The sequence below is a fragment of the Phoca vitulina genome, unplaced genomic scaffold, assembly GCF_004348235.1.
Source record: "Phoca vitulina isolate PV1807 unplaced genomic scaffold, GSC_HSeal_1.0 scaffold42, whole genome shotgun sequence".
Classification (NCBI taxonomy): domain Eukaryota; kingdom Metazoa; phylum Chordata; class Mammalia; order Carnivora; family Phocidae; genus Phoca; species Phoca vitulina.
In genome coordinates, this window is record NW_022589745.1 from 8766633 (window position 1) to 8785591 (window position 18959).

General features: G+C 45.6%; 1 long non-coding RNA gene across 2 annotated transcripts in view; it reads left to right on the top strand.

Annotated features, from left to right (window-relative positions):
* The window catches only part of LOC116648213, an 81324-nt gene extending 68364 nt beyond the window's left edge, over window positions 1-12960 (top strand). For both annotated transcript variants that reach the window (XR_004302465.1, XR_004302464.1), the window contains 3 exons: window positions 8575-8703; window positions 9964-10365; window positions 11485-12960. This is a non-coding gene — a long non-coding RNA (uncharacterized LOC116648213). The remainder of the gene's footprint in view (window positions 1-8574; window positions 8704-9963; window positions 10366-11484) is intronic.
* The last annotated feature ends 5999 nt before the right edge of the window (window positions 12961-18959 follow it).

Here is an 18959-nt window from a genome sequence, read left to right on the forward strand (position 1 = left end):
TTCTTTCTTTCTTTCTTTCTTTCTTTCTTTCTTTCTTTCTTTCTTTCTTTCTTTCTTTCTTTCTTTCTTCTCTTTCTTCTTTTTGGGACAATACCCTTCTGCATGGCCTAGTGATCCTCAGTAGCAAGTCTTTTCCTTGAAACATTTCATAAAATGGCTCAATAAACTGAAAACAACCCTAGCACATGTATGTAGGTCTAATTTACTGGTTAAGGCCTCAGACAGGTCTAATATCAATTCTTGTTTTGTCTAGTTATTCAATTAGTTAATTTGTCATGTTAGTTGCCCTTTCTAAGCCTGTTTCCTCATCTTTAAGTGGGGCTAAGGAGGGTACCTATCTCCTTGGGTCCTTGTGCAGATTAAATGAGAAGAGGTCTATAAGGTTCTTGTCAGGTACCTGCCCATGATAACAGCACAAGAGATAGGAGCCTCCCTTAGGGATGCTGGTGCATTTGCTGCTCCTTACACAGTTTTCAGCTTGTCTACCTCTTGAGATTTGTATCTGTTCTCATCAGAGAATTTTTGCAGGAATTAAAGGTGAGGTGGGAAGACATGGGAGTCATTCTTTGCCCTTTATTATCAAGAATAAGGACCTGCACATTTTTACCTTAAGATGAGATAAAAATCCATCTTGGTGTAACTTTTATCTGTCAGTTCTAATTCTCCTCCTTTAGGTTCCATACAATACAACAGATCTTTTGTCCACATGATGGGCCCTTTGGACACTTTAAGAAAGTATTTTCACTCCTTATTACATCCTTCTTTACTAAATAAGCACTTTGCCTTTCACAGTGTAGTTAGATTATACTAAGATTCATCTCTAGGCTCACAGGTTTTATTTGCTTTTAGGCTGAAATATCCATGTCTGCAGCCTCCAAATTCTCTATAGAAAGACAAAACCATAGCCACAAATCAATCTGCATAAATGTACCAAGTGTCATTATATGTGAGGCAATTGGAGAAGAGAATTAGCCACATGCTTTATAACATGAAACCAAATCCTTTGGGGTTGACAGTGGAGGGTAATTCTGCCTGCATGTGTGAGGGGTAGAAGGGGCTCAGGGTTGGAGGCTGAGATGGGCCCTTAAGTTTACACCACTGGAGGGAAGATGTCCCTTTCCCTTGGAACCCCTCACTGATTATGGCTGCTAAGACCACCAATCAAGGCTGCATCATGGCTGCTGTCTATTCTTTACTCTTTGTTTCACACAGAATGTTGGTCCATCTAATATAGACCCAAGGACAATCCTCAAGGACAAGAAGAAGCTCCATCTTCCCATACTCTATTTCTTACTCAGTGATCTAGAAAGAGAAAAATGGGATTTTTCTCTTCCTTCAGTGGATACTGTCTTGCCCACAGGGGTGTGGCCTCTCCCCATACTCTGAAAAGGTCCAAAACATTAGCACACAAGAGCCCAGCATCCCTACAAGGACTTGCAAAGGATATGCTTTGGCTGGTTTTGGTCACATGCCTCATTTGTCTTTCAGTCTCTGTTGCTATAAGGCTGGGGTTCTATGGCTACGGCTTAGGTCACATGTCAGTTTCCGGGTTAAGAGATAGGATTTGCTATTTGAAGAAAGAATCAAGAAATGACCATGATTTCTGACTTACCTCTCCCCTGCCCTTTACATTTGCTGCTGTTCCCTTTGTGAAATATTCTGATGTAACACAAGTGTGTTCTGACCAACGCACAAAATCACCACCACCATCATCACTACCATTGTCAAGAGAGCTTCTTAAACACCTATTTTCCAGGTACTACATGAGATCTATGTCATTTACTATTCCTAGCAACCCTGTGAATAGGTGTGGGTGGAACGAAGATTGTCTCCTGCAAGCAAAATTATAAAATCAACACCAGGAGATCAGAACAAAGCAATGCAAAATCTTCTCCAACAAAAAAATGTTTGTTGGTCTAAAGATTTGAAGAAACTCAGTTGAACATGTTAGCATTTCCAAGAAAGAGAATGAAGCCATTGGAAAGGACCTTGGGAAGCTGAAGAGCTATAGAGGCAAACCTCACAGTGCCTACAGAGGTGGTGTCTAGGGAGAGGAGTTATGAGTATTTCTGTACCAATGACCACATTGTCCCTGATGCCTTGAAACAGGTGTTTCTTTCTTCTTTCTTTCTTTCTTTTAAATATTTTATTTATTTATTTGACAGAGAGAGTGAGAGCACAAGCAGGGGGAACAGTAAAAGGAGAGGGAGAAGCAGACTGCTGAACAGGGAGCCCGATGCAGGGATGGATCCCAGGACCCTGGGATCATGAACCTGAGCTGAAGGCAGACGCTTAACCATCTGAGCCACCCAGGTGCCCCAAAACAGGTGTCTCATCTAATTCTTGTTCTGATTCCATGCCCATCCATTGACCTCTTGATTATAATTTGGCTTCTTCTGTGCTTTCCAGTGGGGGGGGTGGTAAGCAGTGGTCATGCTGATGTGATCTTGAGGTTTCTACTACAATTAGAGTCCTCCTTATCATTTTAAAAGTTGACATTCCAGTCACTTCAGTGAGCTTGGTGAGTGTGATTCCATCCTGAGAAACAGGTGGGCTTTTAGTGTGGGCTGTAAAATCATGTTATTGTCATAAAACGGATGGCCAGACCTTGGATCATAGTAAATTTCCAATGTCAGTATTGCCTCATGTCTGTCACTCTCTCTTTTGAACACATTTTTACACTAAATGTTATAGCTAGGACCAATACTTTTCCTTCCTATTTTAAATCTCTCTAGGTATCAACCTCATCTTTCAGATGGAGAAATAGAAGCTTAGGGACACTGAGTGATTCCTTAAAAATCACATTGCTGTGGTAAAGCAGGTTTAGAATTCAGGTCTTTCTGACATCAACCTTCAGGCTCTCCCTCATAGCTAACATTCGTCTTCTTCCTTGGACCCAGCATTTCTCTTATGACAACCTAGCATTGCACAACATATTCAGTGGTGAGAATGTTGCCTTCAAATGTTTTAGTGATGGACCAATGCTCCCACTCTTTACAAATAAATACTTCTATAAAGATCAATCACCATCTTTGTGACCATGTATAAGACTGTGTCACCAAACATAAGAACATAATGTCCAGGGTCCCACAACTAAAGGCATTTTCAGATAAGTACATAAAGTGCAGTGCTTAGAACACAGAAGGTCCTCTGTCACTGGCCGTTCTTCTCCCTATGGAGACAGAGAGGAGCAGGAAGATAAAAAAATATAAGTCAAGGGCTCCTGCGGGGGTGAAAACCGAAGGGGCCTGTTGCTGCATAAAAGATGCCTGGAAAGTTCTTCCCAATCATCCACCACCATCCACATAGACTGTTTGTTCCCTTGAGTGGAGAGGGCCAGACCAGACAGATAGGGAAGCAGCAATTTGTGAAAACCATCTGTAAGCGCTGATGGGACTTTGGCAGGGAGGCCGACTGGGATCTGTTCCTACTGATCTGTAAGTAAATCTAGCTTTCAAAACTGCTCCCCATAGGAGGCCTGGGATGGCTTAGAATATTTCATGGGTAAATTTCAGCAACAACTGAAAGAGGATGTTTTAGCAGGGCAGGAGGAAATGCCAGCTGGACCCACTGCAGAGGACATTCCTCAGGTCCCATCTCAGATGTCACCTCTGCAGGAAAGTCCTACCTGCCAGGTGCCCTGCCCTGAATTATATTTCTCTATTTATATATTTCAGAGATCCACCATCTGAATCTTATTTATTTAACTTCTCTCAGCTGGGTTGTAAGCTTCATGAGGGTAGACACTTCATTTGTCCCTTCTTATCTTTATATGAGTAGAGAGTCTGGCATATGGGGATGCTCTATATATACTTCTTGATTGATTGATTACATGAATGAATGAATAAGAACTGAACTAATTAGTGGGCAGACAAGATGGCAAGGGACAGTGAGGAACCACAGTGAGTGGAAGGAGCTCAGTATTTGATCCCAATCTTGATCCTAAGGTAATTGATACATGACCTTAACTTAGAAGGTTTTGGTTCCTCATCTATAAAATCTGTTTCATAGAATTATTATCAATACTGAATGACAGAACAATGCAGGTCCATTACCATCTGCAAGGTGATGGGCACAATGGCTGACATATAGGATTACAACTAAACAGTAGTGTCGCTATCTTCCCTCCAAGTACATAGTACAACCACATATCTACCTCATGATAAGCGAAGCTCAAGTCAACATGAGCTTCTAGTCCCCCCCATGTTAGGCACTTGGGATCTGGAGATAAGTAAGTTTCAAACTCTGCCCTCAAAAACTCATAGTACCATTTATTTAGAAACCTACAAATCAGGTTTGGAGCAGGGGATAGGGGGTGGCATTTTCCTCATTACTTAATTATATAAGCACCTACTTTATATCTCACACAATTATATAATTGAATTTTATCTCCAAACCAAGCTTAAGAGGTAGGTACTATTATCTTAATTTTGCAGATGAAGAAATTGAGGCTCGGAGAAGTGAAGTAACTTGTTCAAGATCACACCATGAATGGGCAGCATGCTAAGGGCTCCATACCAGTTCCATCTATCTTCCTTTGACTGTGTTTCACGCTGGCCCATTCCTTACAACTCCGTTGGTGACTTTAGAGAAAGTGTTCTTTGCTTACCTATTTGCATAGGCAATGTGTATTCTCCTGATTCTAATTGAATCTTTCCTCTTGGAGTCCATGGAGGTTTTGATACATGCCTGCTTTTATTTAAGCTTTTGGTTGCGACAGCTTGGTTTATTTCATTTATTATAAAGGATGTGCACATATTATGTATTATGCTCTAGGGAAGCTTAGTGAATCATCCTGTGATTCAAAATATCAAACTAGTGGTTTTTTGAACTGCAGCCGTCATTTGGTGGAATCATAGTTTAGCAGTTTGGAAGTTTGCCCTGATAGCCATTTTGTTTTATGGTGACAACCCACAAACTGAACTGAAAAATAATAGTAAAATGTATTGAGGATAAAATACACCTACATATAATACCATCTCACAAATTAAATGCCGAGTAAAAGAAGCTAGGCACAAAAGAGTCCATACCGTATGATTCCGCTCACATAGAGGTCAAAAACAGGCAAAGCTGATCTACGGTGAGAGAAGTCAAGATGCTGGCTACCCTGGGGGGTGGGTAGCATCCAGAGGGGCATGGAGAAGACTTCTGGGTGCTGGTAATATTCTATTTTTTGATCTGGGTGCTGGTTACACAGATACATTCATTTTGATATACTGAGTAGATGTTCATTTTGGTATCACTGAGCTGTATGCTTAAAATGTGTGCACTTCTCATATACTTGGTATAATTTAATAAAAGTTAATTGAAAGTTTTTGAACACTACTATGAGCTAAACACCATAATAGCTGTGTGATATAAGTTGTCTGTAATCTGCACAACTTAATAAATTCACAATGATAATCTTCACAGACTTTCAAAGTATGTTTCATACCTATTTAATGGATGTAGAAATTGAGGCTCAGAGAATAAATTCCCTCAAGATCACATAATGAATAAAGAATAGAGCTGAGCTTTCAAGTCTTGGAAAAGTGACTCTACTGCAGCCCACTTTTTATGGCATTTGAATTTAAGTTATATCATGAAATTGTTTAGTAGTGTCCTTTTGAGAACCCTGTCATTGAGATTGGTGACAAATGCAAAATTCTGGGCTGCGTAATTTTTAAAAAGTGAGCTTGAGTTGGTAAATATGGGGCTTTATAAGGGCTTGTTCACAAGAAAAACAATTTAAATTGGTGTATAAATCGAAGTGACCATGGTTCAGGAATCTTGCCAGCAGAAGAAATGAGGTGATGGGCTGACCTAGTCTAGGTGAGCTCAACTGAACAGTCCATGGCTTCCCGCGATGGAAGACCTGTGGGGGGTTTGCAGCTCCTTTCCAACAGGGCAGGCCTTTCTGCTGTCACAGTCCTGACAGGTGGTCATTTTTTATTCAGCTTTTACTTGAACAAGGAATTCCTTCTTACATTGGTATGACCCTTTACAGTTAACACATTATTCCCCCAGTCCCTATATCCTCGGCCAAGCACCCCTGTCAGAGACAGAAAGAGGACCATTGCATCCATCAATTCTGTAGACAAGGAGACAGCATTAGAGAGGTCGAGTTACTTGTTTCAGATGATATGGCTAGTAAGTGGGAGCAATTAATTGATTGCAATGATTAATTAATTCCTTTGAACGAAATTTGAATTAATTCCCATGTTCTTTTCCCTATGCCATGCTGCCTTTTTCCAAGTGGGAGCTCATTCTGTAGAGGGCAGCCTTCTCAGGTTTGGAGCCATTCCAGCTGACTGCTCATTAAACCGAAAGAGTTTTCCTTGTAGCTTCCAGCCTCTGGCCCTAGTTGTGTCCTTAGGTGTCACCTGGAGAAGCAAGAGTAATAGCTATTATTTAGATGAGACCAGCCATGTGCCAAGCACTTAAATATTTTCCCTTTTAATTCTTATTAGCATCCTTCAAATTAGGTACTATTTTTTCCCTATTTATGGATAAAAAAAATTGAGAATCAGAAAAGGTTAAAGTTAGGTACTATTTTCCCCTTTCAGTCTTTAAGACAATTGTGCATCAGAGAGGTTCATAAGTTACCCAAGCTCACACAGCAAGTAGATGGCAGGTTTCAAACTCAGGTCTAAGTTCAAAGCTCATGGTTTTTGAATCTCTGTGGATTGCCCCCTCTCTTCCTTAGTTTAGTCTATTAGATGCTGGAATGCCTGCCAGCATGTTCTGACTCCCACTTCCATCCAAAGTTTTCACTTCTCAGCTAACCCTCCTGTGGACACCTGTTGTCTGTCTGTCCTGCATTCCCCCTTTGGCTACGTGGCTCCCACAGGAGCTGCCATATTTGTACATGACCCTGCCCCTGGTCACAGCTGATTGGTTCATGTGGGTTCCTGGTCCAAGTTGGGCAGTGAGTTGTGATTTCCTCCCCTATATTGCCAGGGCCTTATGGACCATCCATAGTAATCTGACTTATGTTAATTCAATTCAGGAGACTCAGAAACAAATAACCTAAATTGTGGGTTGTTAGTTGTGTGCTTTTTAAGAGTTTTCCTCTTCTAAGTAGTTGAGAAGAATATCTGCTGGAAGGCTTCTCATTTTCTCCAAATACAGGGCTACTTTCTACCATTGACCATGAAGTTGCCCCTCTGTCAATGCTGAGTTCCGACCTGCCTTCGAGCAGACCATCCTGATGTTCGCCCACCTTGCGCATCCAGCGGTTGTGCTTCTATCTGAAATGTAATTCTGCTTTGTTCTCTCAGTCCACACCTGGGGAGCCCCCGGATCAGATCCCTTGCTCTTTCTTGAGACCCCACATTTGTGCTCTGTGCACCTCTGTTTCTCCACCTCCAGGGGTTAGGCCAGAGGTCTGCTCAGAGAAGGGCCTTCAGAGAATTCAAATAAAACATCAAAATAAATGAATGGGGGAAAAAAAAAAAAACTTGCTTCAGAATGTGCGGTATTGTTTTGGTGAATGGAAGTCCTAGGGTGAGAGATCTCAGCTCAAAGGAAGAATTTTTCACACCATGAGAGACTCAATGCCAAGAAAGGAGTGAACTTCAGTGTTCCGATGTTGGTGTAAAGGAGGACGTCCACGTGGATGACTGCTAGACAGACTGGAACAGTCAAGATGGTCAGGCGATGGGCCGATCTGCTTTGCAGCGTCCATGTTTCTTTGAACATGGAGCCCACTAAGTAGTGTCCTTTAGATCACAGCTGTCTTCGACTGCTCAGCCTGTCACAACAAAATGCCAAATCTGGGGGGGACTTACGTAACGGAAATTTATGATCTCACAATTTTGGGGGCTGGAAAGTCCAGCATCAAGGTGCCAGGAGGGTTGGGTTCTGGTGTGAGCTCTCTTCTTGGCTTGCAGAGAGCTGCCTTCCCGCTGTGTCCTGTGGGGAGAAACCAAGCAAGCTCTCTGGTGTCTCTTCTCATTGGACACTAATGCCATCAGATCAGGGCACTGCCCTTACGACCTCATTTAACCTTAACTATCTCCTAAAGGTCACATCTCCAAATAAAGCCCACACTGGGGATTAGGACTCCCACATGTGAATTCTGGGTAGGGGTGTGGTGGGACACCCTTCAGTCTGTGGCAACAAATCCAGTTCTCTCTCTCGATTTACGTGACAATTGAAGCAAATGTTTCACAAATTATACTTATGTTTTGTTCAGTTATGCTTTATTTTATACTATTTTATTAAAAATTTTCTCACCATGGCCATGAAATTGAGTTCACATTTACTTTGAAAACCCCCATGTTAGTTGGTGATGGGCAATGATGATGATGATGATGGGAACGGTCCTGTAGCAGTAGTAGTGAAGAGCAGCTGGGGACATTTTTGTAGAAGCTAAGAGTTTTAAAACAAATGCATCACTTGTGAAGGATAGCCCTGCTTTCATTTTAGGGACACCACTAATCCCGTAACTGACCAGGTTTCTCTCTTTGCCTTGGCCACTAGAAAGCTCAGAACAAAAATCGCTCACTTCTGGTCCAGGATCAGATGGAATACAGTTATATGGGCTGGTTTCTTCTTCTTATCCCTGGTTTCCCCCCTTTATTGTTGATTTAGTTTTCCTGCTGGACCATGCCTATTGATAAATGCTTAACGCCCTTTGTGATGTGGAACCAACCGTGGCTAAAAAAAAAAAAAAGAAATAACCAAACATCGCCTAATGTAATTGTCACAGCAGGCTGTGCTGTAAGTATTATTACTCTCATTTTATGTATAAAACAATGACTTTTAGAGAGGTTAGGTGGCTTTCTATTGTACAGCTCGTACATGGGAAATCTTGGTCTCAAAAACAACGGATATTTCTTTGGAGCCCTCCAAGGAGCCCACTTCCTCCCTGGAAGTGTCTTCCAGTTTTGAGAGTGTTGTATTCTTTGTCTACCTTCAGAGGGTGGGTGGCAGTAGACACCCATGATCCATGTCCATGTTCACAGTCATCACTGAGCCTCCCCTAAGCAGCCCATTCACGAGCTATCCGTCCCCTTCCCTTGCACACGGGGACCCTGGGGCTCGTGTGTTTCCTCCATCAGCAGCCACTGGTCTTTGCAGCCACATGCCCACAGGTTAGGGTAAGGGCTCCCATTGGTGCCATCATGGTCTTGAGCTACTTGGATCAAAACAGAATCTTCTCTACTTCTGCTGTTCCGGAGCAGACTGTGGGCAACTCCATGGCAGGAAAGTGTCTCCACCTCTGGGATCTAGCACAGACCTGGGGCAGGTCAGTCTTCAGGGAGAGCATCAGTAAGCAAACAAAGACACCTTTTGTGATAATAATGGTAATAAAAACAATAATAATAATGACAACTAACTTCATTGTGTAGTTGCCAAATGCCAGCTACTATTTTTTTTAAGATTTCATTTATTTATTTGAGAGAGAGAGAGAAAGAGAGAGAGCATGAGCAGGGGAGAGGGGCAGAGGGAGAGGGAGAAGCAGGCTCCCTGCTGAGCAAGGACCCCGATGTGGGACTCGATCCCAGGACCCTGGGATCATGACCTGAGCTGAAGGCAGACGCTTAACTGACTGAGCCACCCAGGTGCCCCTTTAAAGAGCTTCCTGGATTTCTTTCAACAAATCTTCACGTTAACATGATGATGCATGTACTATTTTGCTCTCTACTTTAGAGATGGGAGTACTCACTCACAGAGGGGTTAGGTAGCCCACATGTTCCCATCCACACAGCTAACAAGTAGCACCCCAGAAGGTAAATGCTGGTGCTCTCCAGAACCTGAGATCTTCACTGCTGTGGACATAGCTGCATCACCCCCCCTGGGGTCCCGTCCTGGGTCCTGGGTCTGGGCTCAGGGGCCTCGGCTGAGTGGCTAATAGAATTTACATGGACCCCTCTGATACCCCAGCATTCCTCCCTGAGTATTGTATAGATTGGATTCAGTTCTGAGAGCCTCTCAATGCTCTGATTACATTGTTGGTTTATGCTGGTTTGGTTTCAGGTCATGAGGCAAGAAGGAAACAGTCCCTAACTCCTGCCAAGCTGTTCTGCCCAGCGAGCCTCTTTCCACAAGCGTGGTGCTCTGGGGCACGCCTGAAGCTCCAGCCAGCCAAGGCTCTTTCCTGCCTTCAAAGGCCCATCTCGACTAAATGCCAGAACCCGGCAACAGATCCTGGTCCAACTCATGCAAACCGCAGAACTCCAGGGCGGTTGAGGTCACTGAAGACCGAGTTGAGATCAAGTGGTTTAATACCAAAGGAAAACATCTTCAAAGTTTTGTTAAAGAGAAAATCAAACAGTGATAATATTGAATTCTCCAGCTTGCTAATTCATTTCTATTTGGTCAGCTCTTGATAGGATGTGATGTCTGAGCGCCCCCGCCCGCAGGTTTATCGTCAAAGCGGTGAGTGTGTTTACACGGATCAAGCCAAGGCCAGCAGGCAGACTTGGACCCGCTAAGTATCGAGAGACGGATTTTTCCATTCCAGGCCTGGGGGTCATCGATTTCGCACTGTTTCTCTTGTTAATCCTCAAAACTGCTCTCTATATTGCAACATTTGGGGCCACATGTTATAGACTTGGGAAATAGAGTTTGCAGGAGGAAGAAAAGTAACATTTTACTGATGCTAGAAAGTAGAAGGCCTGGGGCTCCCACTGCATGTCCCGATTCCAAGTCCAGCACTTTGGAACCATGTCTCAGGGTCAAAAACCTCCCCCCTTTAATTAATTAATTGATTTAATTAATTAATTAATTAATTAATTTTTTATAGAGAGAGAGCATGAGCAGGGGAGGGGTAGAGGGAGAGGGAGAGAGAATCCCAAGCAGCTCCACGCCAGGCTCGATCCCATGATCCTGAGATCATGACCTGAACTGAAATCAAGAGTCAGAAGCTTAACCGACTGAGCCACCCAGGCGCCCCAAACACATCCCCCCTTCACTGTCAGAGGCTCGTACTCCCCCAGCGATCCACTTTGGGCTGAAGCGTTGGGTCGGGGGGAGCATGCCCATCGTGGACCCTCCTAGTGCTAACGAGCACAGTGCCGTCCGGCTCCTGGTACACTCTGCAAGACCCTAGTCTCCAGGCTCTTTGTCACCAACCTGTGTGTGTGCCTATGCAGTGTGAGCAGAAGTGATGTGTGCGTGGAGTTTGGGGAACGGGGAAGTAGAGTCTGATGCAGAGATCAGTGTGGGGGAAGTTCATCCATGAGTCCTCTTGAGATGAAGGGCAATTGAAAAAATAAAAATAAAAAAAAGAGCAACTGAAGGGAAGGACAAACGCATGGCCGGCAGATGGGGAAGTTCTGCTGTGTTAAGCCACAGAGATTTGGGACTTGTGACTGACAGCAGTTAGCTTACCTTAATATAGGCAGGAAGACGAAGGTGTTGAAGGAACGCTGGGAGGAAGTGGGGTGTGCAGAGTTGCGGTGTAATTACAGAGACTGCGGGGGAGGGAGGGAGATGTATAACCATAGCCATAAGAAAAAGTGTGAATTCCTCTCCCTGGTCCTCCTTTGTCCACAGATGTCCCCTGGTGAGAACCAGCAGAGGCTCTGTACAGCAGAGAAGATGAAGGAGGAAGGAGGAAGCTCTGAGGTTGGACTGCTTAGCTCTGAAACTCAGCTCTATCTCTTCCTAACTGTGTCATCTTGGGCCGTGTTGGAATGATGTGTGTCTCCGGCTGAGGGGAGAGGGCTCCCTGAAAAGGGCAGGTGTCCTGGGGGCTCTGCCTTGACCAACACCAGCTTCCCCAGGAAGGACCAAAGCCATAGAAACTTAGTCATCGGGGAGGGGGTCGAGGAACATCCCTGGTGGGTCATAGAGAACCCTCCTTGGCCACGCCGGGCTAAGTTCGTTGAGGAAGGTTTAGCCAAAGCTTTTCCCTTCTTAGTTTGCTGAGTCCCAGATTCCAAAGAGGAGCAGAAGGAAGGAATCTAGACAGGTCGCTTTCCAGAAACAGCTTGTCATCCCACGTGCCTGCAGCATCAGGTTCTCAGTGTGGGCTGGTGGGCACACTCACCTCGGGGGTCTCTAAGTGCTGCGCCAGTGGGTTTGAGCTTCGGCGTCCAGCTAGTCTGTGCTGTCTCAGAGCCAGAAGGGTGGTGGTGTGGTGACATGTGACTTGAAACAGAGCAGATTTATAGAGAGCACTGGTCCAAGGTGGAGAGAGTGAGGACATAAAGCAAAGAGCAGTAGAGTTGCAGCCGTGCTGATGGCCATGGGGGGACGCCGCAGGTGAGGGATGGTCAGGACTTAGCAGCTGATTTCAGGGTTGGGAGGAGATGCAGACGAGACACGCCAGTGGCGGAGACGGAGTCCAGGGCAGTGAGGATGGAAAATTCCGTAGCCTCCTCGCCTCCCTCCGGACAGAGGCTGTGCTCCTCTCGGCTCTGCATGGGCAGCGCCCTGCCCAGCACGTGCTGGTGGCAGTCAGTGAACTGCACGCATGTCGTGCAGCTTCTCCCAGCCACCTCCGTGGCCTCTGGTGGTCTCTCGCTTTCCACGGCCGCTCCTGGAGCAGGTTAGCTCTTTCCCTCTGCCTGAGCTTCGGGAGCTGGGTGTGCCGGCCTGAGGCTCCTGGCATTCTGGTAAGGACTCCAAATGCCACAGACTCCTTGGCTTCTGTCCAAGGGCAGCTCCCAGCAGCCTGGACAGATGCCCCTTTCACAGGCAGGCTGTGATGTGGCGCACAGAGGGACTGTCTAGTGCCACCCGTTGGGCACCCAGGCCAGGTTGAGGGTGACCAGATTTAGCAAATAAAAATACAGGACACCCAGTTACATTTGAATTTCAGATACAAAATGAAGACTTTTTAGTATAAATATGTGCCAGAGAGGGCACAGGACGTACTTATTTGCCATTTATCCCAGTTTCCAGTTTCAGTGGGTGCCCTAAGTTTTCCTGGTAAGGCTGCCCGGGTCTCCCCTGGCCTGGTTTGCGCGGACAGAGGGGACTTCGCTAACCAGGGGCCGCTCGTCCCAGTACCCAGGGATAGCGCTGCTGACGGCACAAAAGGGGGCAGCAGACCCCCACCCTGCCAACCCCCGCCCTCCTCCCCGTTGCAAGCAGCTCTCTCACATGCGCTTTCACTCACGACACTCAGCATCAGGCGGTGGCAGCTGGGACAGCAGCGGGGCTGTCATCCATCACGCTGCCACCAAGGCGTGCTAACAGCCCACGGCGGTTCCGGCACGCTGATGATGGTTACGATCCTAATGAAGATTTGTGGTGCTGCCGGAGGAGGCTCCGGGTCCATTGTTGTCTCCAGCAGATGGGATGAGGCCCTGGGGAGCGGCTTATGAGAAGGGAGGTTCTGGGGACGGGAGGGATGGGAAGGATGAGTGGCAAGCAGGAGAGCAGGAGGTGGACACGGCCGGGAGGTCTGAGGTTGAGGCAGGGGAGCAGGCTGCACGCAGGGGCCCTGAGGCCACCAGGCCAAGGCACAGGGGGCAGGGCAAGGGGCCGTGAAGATGGAAGAAAGTTAGCTGTTAAGGGGTTATTGGTTTCCTGGGGCTTTGTGACAGATCACCACAAACTTCATGGTTTAGTAAGACAGACATGTGTTCTCTCATGGTTCTGGAGCCCAGGAGTCTGAGATTGGTCTCACTGAGCCAACACTGAAGTCAGGATTTATGTATGCAGGGCCAGGTTCCCCCTGGGGGTTCTGGGGAGCAGGACCCACTCCTTACGACTTCCAGCTTCTGGTGGTTCCAGCATTCCTTGGCTTAGGGCCCCAGCACTCTGATCTCCGCCTCTATTGTCAGCCTCCTCAATTCTGTCTCAAAACTCCCTCTGCTTCTCTCTTACAAGGAGATTTTTTTTTTAATTTTTAAAAAAAATTTTTTAAGATTGTATTTATTTATGAGAGAGAGTGAACGAGAGAGAGAGAGAGAGAGAGAGAGAGAAAGCACAAGCCAGGGGAGGGGCAGAGAAGCAGACTCCCCACCGAGCAGGGAGCCTGATGCAGGGCTCCATCCCAGGATCTTAGGATCATGACCTGAGCTGAAGGCAGACGCCCAACCGACTGAGCCACCCACGCGCCCAAGGAGATGTGATTGCATTTAGGACCCACCATGATAATACAGGATGAGCTCCTCTGCTCAAGATGGTAAACTTAATCGTATCTTCTGCCATATCAAGTAACACTCGCATTTCTCCCATATGACGTGTGATGCACTGGTCCTGGAGTGAGGATGTGGGCACATCATTTTGGGACTCACCGTTCAGCTCACTGCCTGGTGTGAGGAGGGGCCAGCATCATGCCAGGCTAGGGAAAGTTCCTTCGAGGAGTCAGCTGGAAGCCCTGTCCAAGCTTTCATTGTCTTCCCATTACGTTAATGCTTTGAAGCCAAGGCAGAGTAATTCACACATTCCATAGAGGGAGGCATGCACTCCGGGAGAAGGTGCCAGGCTGGGAGTGCCAGCCCTACCTTTGACCCACTAGGTGACCTTGTTCAGGGCATGCCTCCTCCTTGGGACAGTCTCACCCACTCCAAATGCAGGTGTTGAATTGCATAGCCTCTAAGGGCCCCTCTAACCCAGAGACCAGTTGGTGAAGTCCAATCTCATTTTCCACTGGGGAAACTGAGGTCCCTGGAAATTGAGCTGCAGGTCTTTCAGCTTATTCGAAGCATAGAACCTAACCTTGGCTGTGGTCCAGGGTGAAATTTCAGTCCGAGCTCACAGCTTGCTCTGAGCAGCTCTTTACAATTCAGAACTGAGGTCATAATTCAACCCATGATTGACATTATGGCTAAGAACATTTTACTGAAGCCGTGTCCTGACTTCATAGCACAGCACAGACCCAGATCCGTAGAGAAGCAGCTGGAGCACAATGAAATTAGACAAGTTCAGCTCTGTGTGACCTTGGGCATGTCGTTGAACTTCTCCAAATCTCAATTTCTGCATTTAAAAAAATGGTATTTGGAGGGTTGTCCGTTTGTGAAAATGAAGAATCAATAAATGCAAACTGCCCAGGAGAATGTTTGGTTTGTGTGAGGGGCTCTCCCAGTGGGAACTCTGGCCCAAGGGCTCCCTCTAAAGGCTTCTCCCCCCACCCTCCCCACTCCCATTCTCTCAGTTCTAGCCCTCTGGCCGCAGTGCCATTCCTGGACTGTGCCGGTCCTGTGTGCTGTCCTATCTCAGGACATTGTACTTGTGTTCCCTCAGCCTGGAACATCCCTCTCCCAGGTATGTGCACAGCTCACTCCTCACTCCCTGCAGGTGCTCACGGCCATGTCACCTTCTCAGCCTCATTGTCTGCCCTCTCTAACATGTTACCCCCTTCCCCACTTTTTTTCTTCCTGAATCTGATTGCAATGCAACTTCCTGTATGTTGTACATATTTATCTTTCTACTAGCCTGGTTACTTCTGCTTGGTTAAAGTGTAAGCTTCACAAGGTCAGGCCTCTAGCTTATTTTTATCACCAGTGAATTCCCACTTAAAACAGTGCCCCGCACACAATAAGCGCTTAGAAATATTTGTTGAATGAATGAATGAATGAATGAATGAATGAGTGAGGGAAGGGAAATGCTCTTGAAGCTGCTAGACAGAAGACAGCCCATCGGGAGTGACGAGTAGCAGGTAAGAGGCTACCATAATCACAGCTCAGAGTCAGGAGGTAACAGTGGCGTCACTGAGGCTGTGGGTGGCTTTCTGGAAGTAGAGATGATAGGTTATGCTGACGTATCAGTTGGAGGGGTGATAGACAGGGAGGTGTCGCGGAGAACTCCAGTTGCCCGTAACATGTGGGTAAATTCAAGTTCTGTTTCCTGAGCAGGAGATCACTGAGCAAGGAGCAGGTTTGCAATGCCCACATCCAGGGGGCTTTCTGACTAGGGACACATGGGGGAAAATGAACTGTACCGCCATCAGAGAATCTGGCTTCTGCTTCAAACTTCAACATGAGTTCACTATTTGACCTGAAGCGGTGCACTTCACCTCCCTGGGCTGGGGATGGTTCCGCCATAAAAGGAGGGAGCAGGTGGACTAGAGCCCATCTGAGGTCCTTGGGTGGGCAGTATGGGACACTGGGCAAGGCGAGGCTTTGGATTTAGACACATTTGGGTTCAAAGCTAACCCTTGTCATTTACTAGTTAAATTTCACTGGACTTAATTTCCCCATCTCTAAAATGGGAAAAGGTAATTCTGACCTCATGAAGATGTTGTGAAGTTCAAGTGATACAGTGTCTCTAAGTGCCAAACACTGTGCCCGGCACGTAGTGTAGAATGAATAATTTGCTCATGTCTTTCCTCCAGCCCCTTGCTTCCCGTGGTACACCCAGATCCCGACTGTCCCCACTAACCACTCACCTCTATGCAGATGGTGCTGCACGATATAAAGTTTATAATGCTCTTGAGCTGTTCATATCTAAGAAACTTACTATTTCAATGTAAACATGCCCCACGGATTATTGCAAAAGACCATTAAATCTGTATCAAATAAAAATGTGAAGAGAAAGCTATTGCTTTGCTCAGTGTTGCTTGACTAGATTATATAGAAAGAATAAGAATTATTCTCTTCTTTCTCTGCCATCACCTTTCTGTTAGACTTTCTCACACCAGGTGTTCAGATGCCAGGGAGAAAACTTCTTCTTCCCAGGCTGACATTTTCAAATGTGTTGATACGTACCCAATGGAGTGATTCTACAGAAGATGGTGCCACTCAAAGCTCCAACCTGAATGAAGTAGCTCCCTGAATTCTATTTATGTCATAATGAATATATTCAACTTAATAGCATCCAAGACTTTGTAGGCACACCTGCAGCTAAGAGTGCAGTATGGATCTGGAGCGATTCGAATTTTCCTTCCACAAAAATAATTTTGGCAGCTTGGGATCAATATCTTCCTCCCATATGTTTCATATTCTCTGCAAAGTATAACTGAAGACACTCTTCTCCACAGTCCTTTTCGGTGTGAATGCATTCAGAAATTCTAAAAAGGTAATTTGAAAAGGAAGGAAACTAACACTTGGCTGGCATCTACTAAGTATCCAGGCTGTGTTATGCACCTTGCATATGTTATCTCATTTAATCTGCACAACTGGGTGACAAAGATGGTATCGGGCTCACTTTTGCAGAACGGGAGTCTGAGGCTCGGAGAGGTTAAGTTCCTTGCCTAAGATCACACAGTCATTCATGGTGTGATCAGGATCCAAAGCCAGTGTTGTTTGACTCCAAAGCTGGCTCTCTTGAATGTGGTCTTGCACTCTTGACACTGCAGTCTTAATTCTCCACCCTTTCTACCTTCAGGCCTTTTTTCATTGAGAACAGAAACTAAATCAGTGGAGAAACCCAAAACTCCGAGACCAGATTTTGAAAGAACTTTCTTGGCCCGAACTTACACATGGACTCTATCCATTTCAGCTTTAGTTAGACTGCATTGGTGTCCTTATTTCCTTGTGTGGAAACGGAAGCTAGCTGGACAGAGGTGTCTCTGACCTTGGACTGAAAGAGATTTGAATCTATTCTAGGAAATACATCTCTTTCTTCAGGAGGTGAGAGGGAAGTGGTCCTTGCCAGGGGAGACGGATTCTTTCCACCGTTGCTCTGACAGCGATCTTGGCAGCCCTCCCAGCCAAACTCTCTGGGCTGCTTCGTGCTCCATGATTCCTGGTGGGGGAAGATTTGGCTCTGCGTCTCCCTCCTCCCATTAATCTTCATTTTACTTTGTTGCTATAAAGATACATCTTGAAACATTCAAGAAGTGAAGAAGGAGTTCATTCGTGTCACAGACAGCATGCTTCAAGGATTGCTATTTTGTCAACCTGGCCAACTTGGATGTCAAAGAATATGCTAGGGGAGGAAATGGCCTTGGAAATTTTCCTTGCTTTTCACTCTGTCCTTGTCCCCACCTCCAAATTTATCCAAAGCAGCAATAACCCATTTTATTATTGTGTCCATGACCAAGAGGACAGGAATGCCTTCTGTGGCTCTGGGAGCTGGGTGATCGTTTGACCCCATGGTATTCCCAGTTAGCGAGGTCCCCAGAGAACATGCTTTCAGTGTGGTCACTGTGTGATGTCCTCTTCCTGGAGCTGGTGGATTTCTGTCAGTAACCAGGGGATTTCTGCTAGACCCAACAAGCTCATTGGCAATTCCCTCGGTGTCCATGTAGTTATGCTAACCTCTTTAGTCCCAGGACCCATGCTACTTCTGACTCTTGTACGTTTGTTAAACTGATAAGTACCACTGGTTGTTATCCTGTCCCCTTCTATTTCCTATGTTTTTGTTTTGAGGAACTCCAGATAAAGGAGAGGTCCTGACAACTGGAAATTTAGTTGAGTGAATAAGCACTTCTTAGGAAGTGGAGAACTTCTGACTCAGAAGAAAAATGAAAGCCCTGGTGTGGTGTGTTCCCTAATTTTGGCTTCCAGGAAAATGTCTTCATGGGGGCCAGAAGAACAGGGCATTAACATTAACTAAGTTCCTACAGTCGAGTTCCTATGTTGGTGGCCTTTGCTACCTACTTTACTTACATTATCTTACTTAATTTCTGACAAGCATATTCTTATTTTACGGAAAAGGAAACTTATGTTCAAGGAAGGTAAGTAGGTAATAGGATTGAACTTCCAAGTAGGATTTTACATGGAGAGAAAAGGCAAAACTCATTGTCAGTCTGCTAAGATGTTTCATGAGATGCTGAATATTGAGGCTCACTTTCCATTGTTGAAGGTATGACCTTTAGTCTTGTTTCAATTCACCAAGATTGTGTTCTATCCCTTGGGACAGACTCACAGTAACCGAATTCATAAGGCTGATATAAAAACCACATACACTGCCAATGTATTAAATTAGAATGGGAGGCAGAGTTACCACATTGGCCAAAATAGTTGCAATGGCCCAAGTGGCCCCTTCTCTTTTTGTGGGTAAGTTACATGGGAAAATAAATTATAATTGGAAAGTTCCTTGGTGAAAATGCATTCAGGGTATGATTAAATAGTTATGCAATTAAGTGTCTTGTGGCCTTGGGCTCTGGAAGCTTCTTCCATCTATTTTCA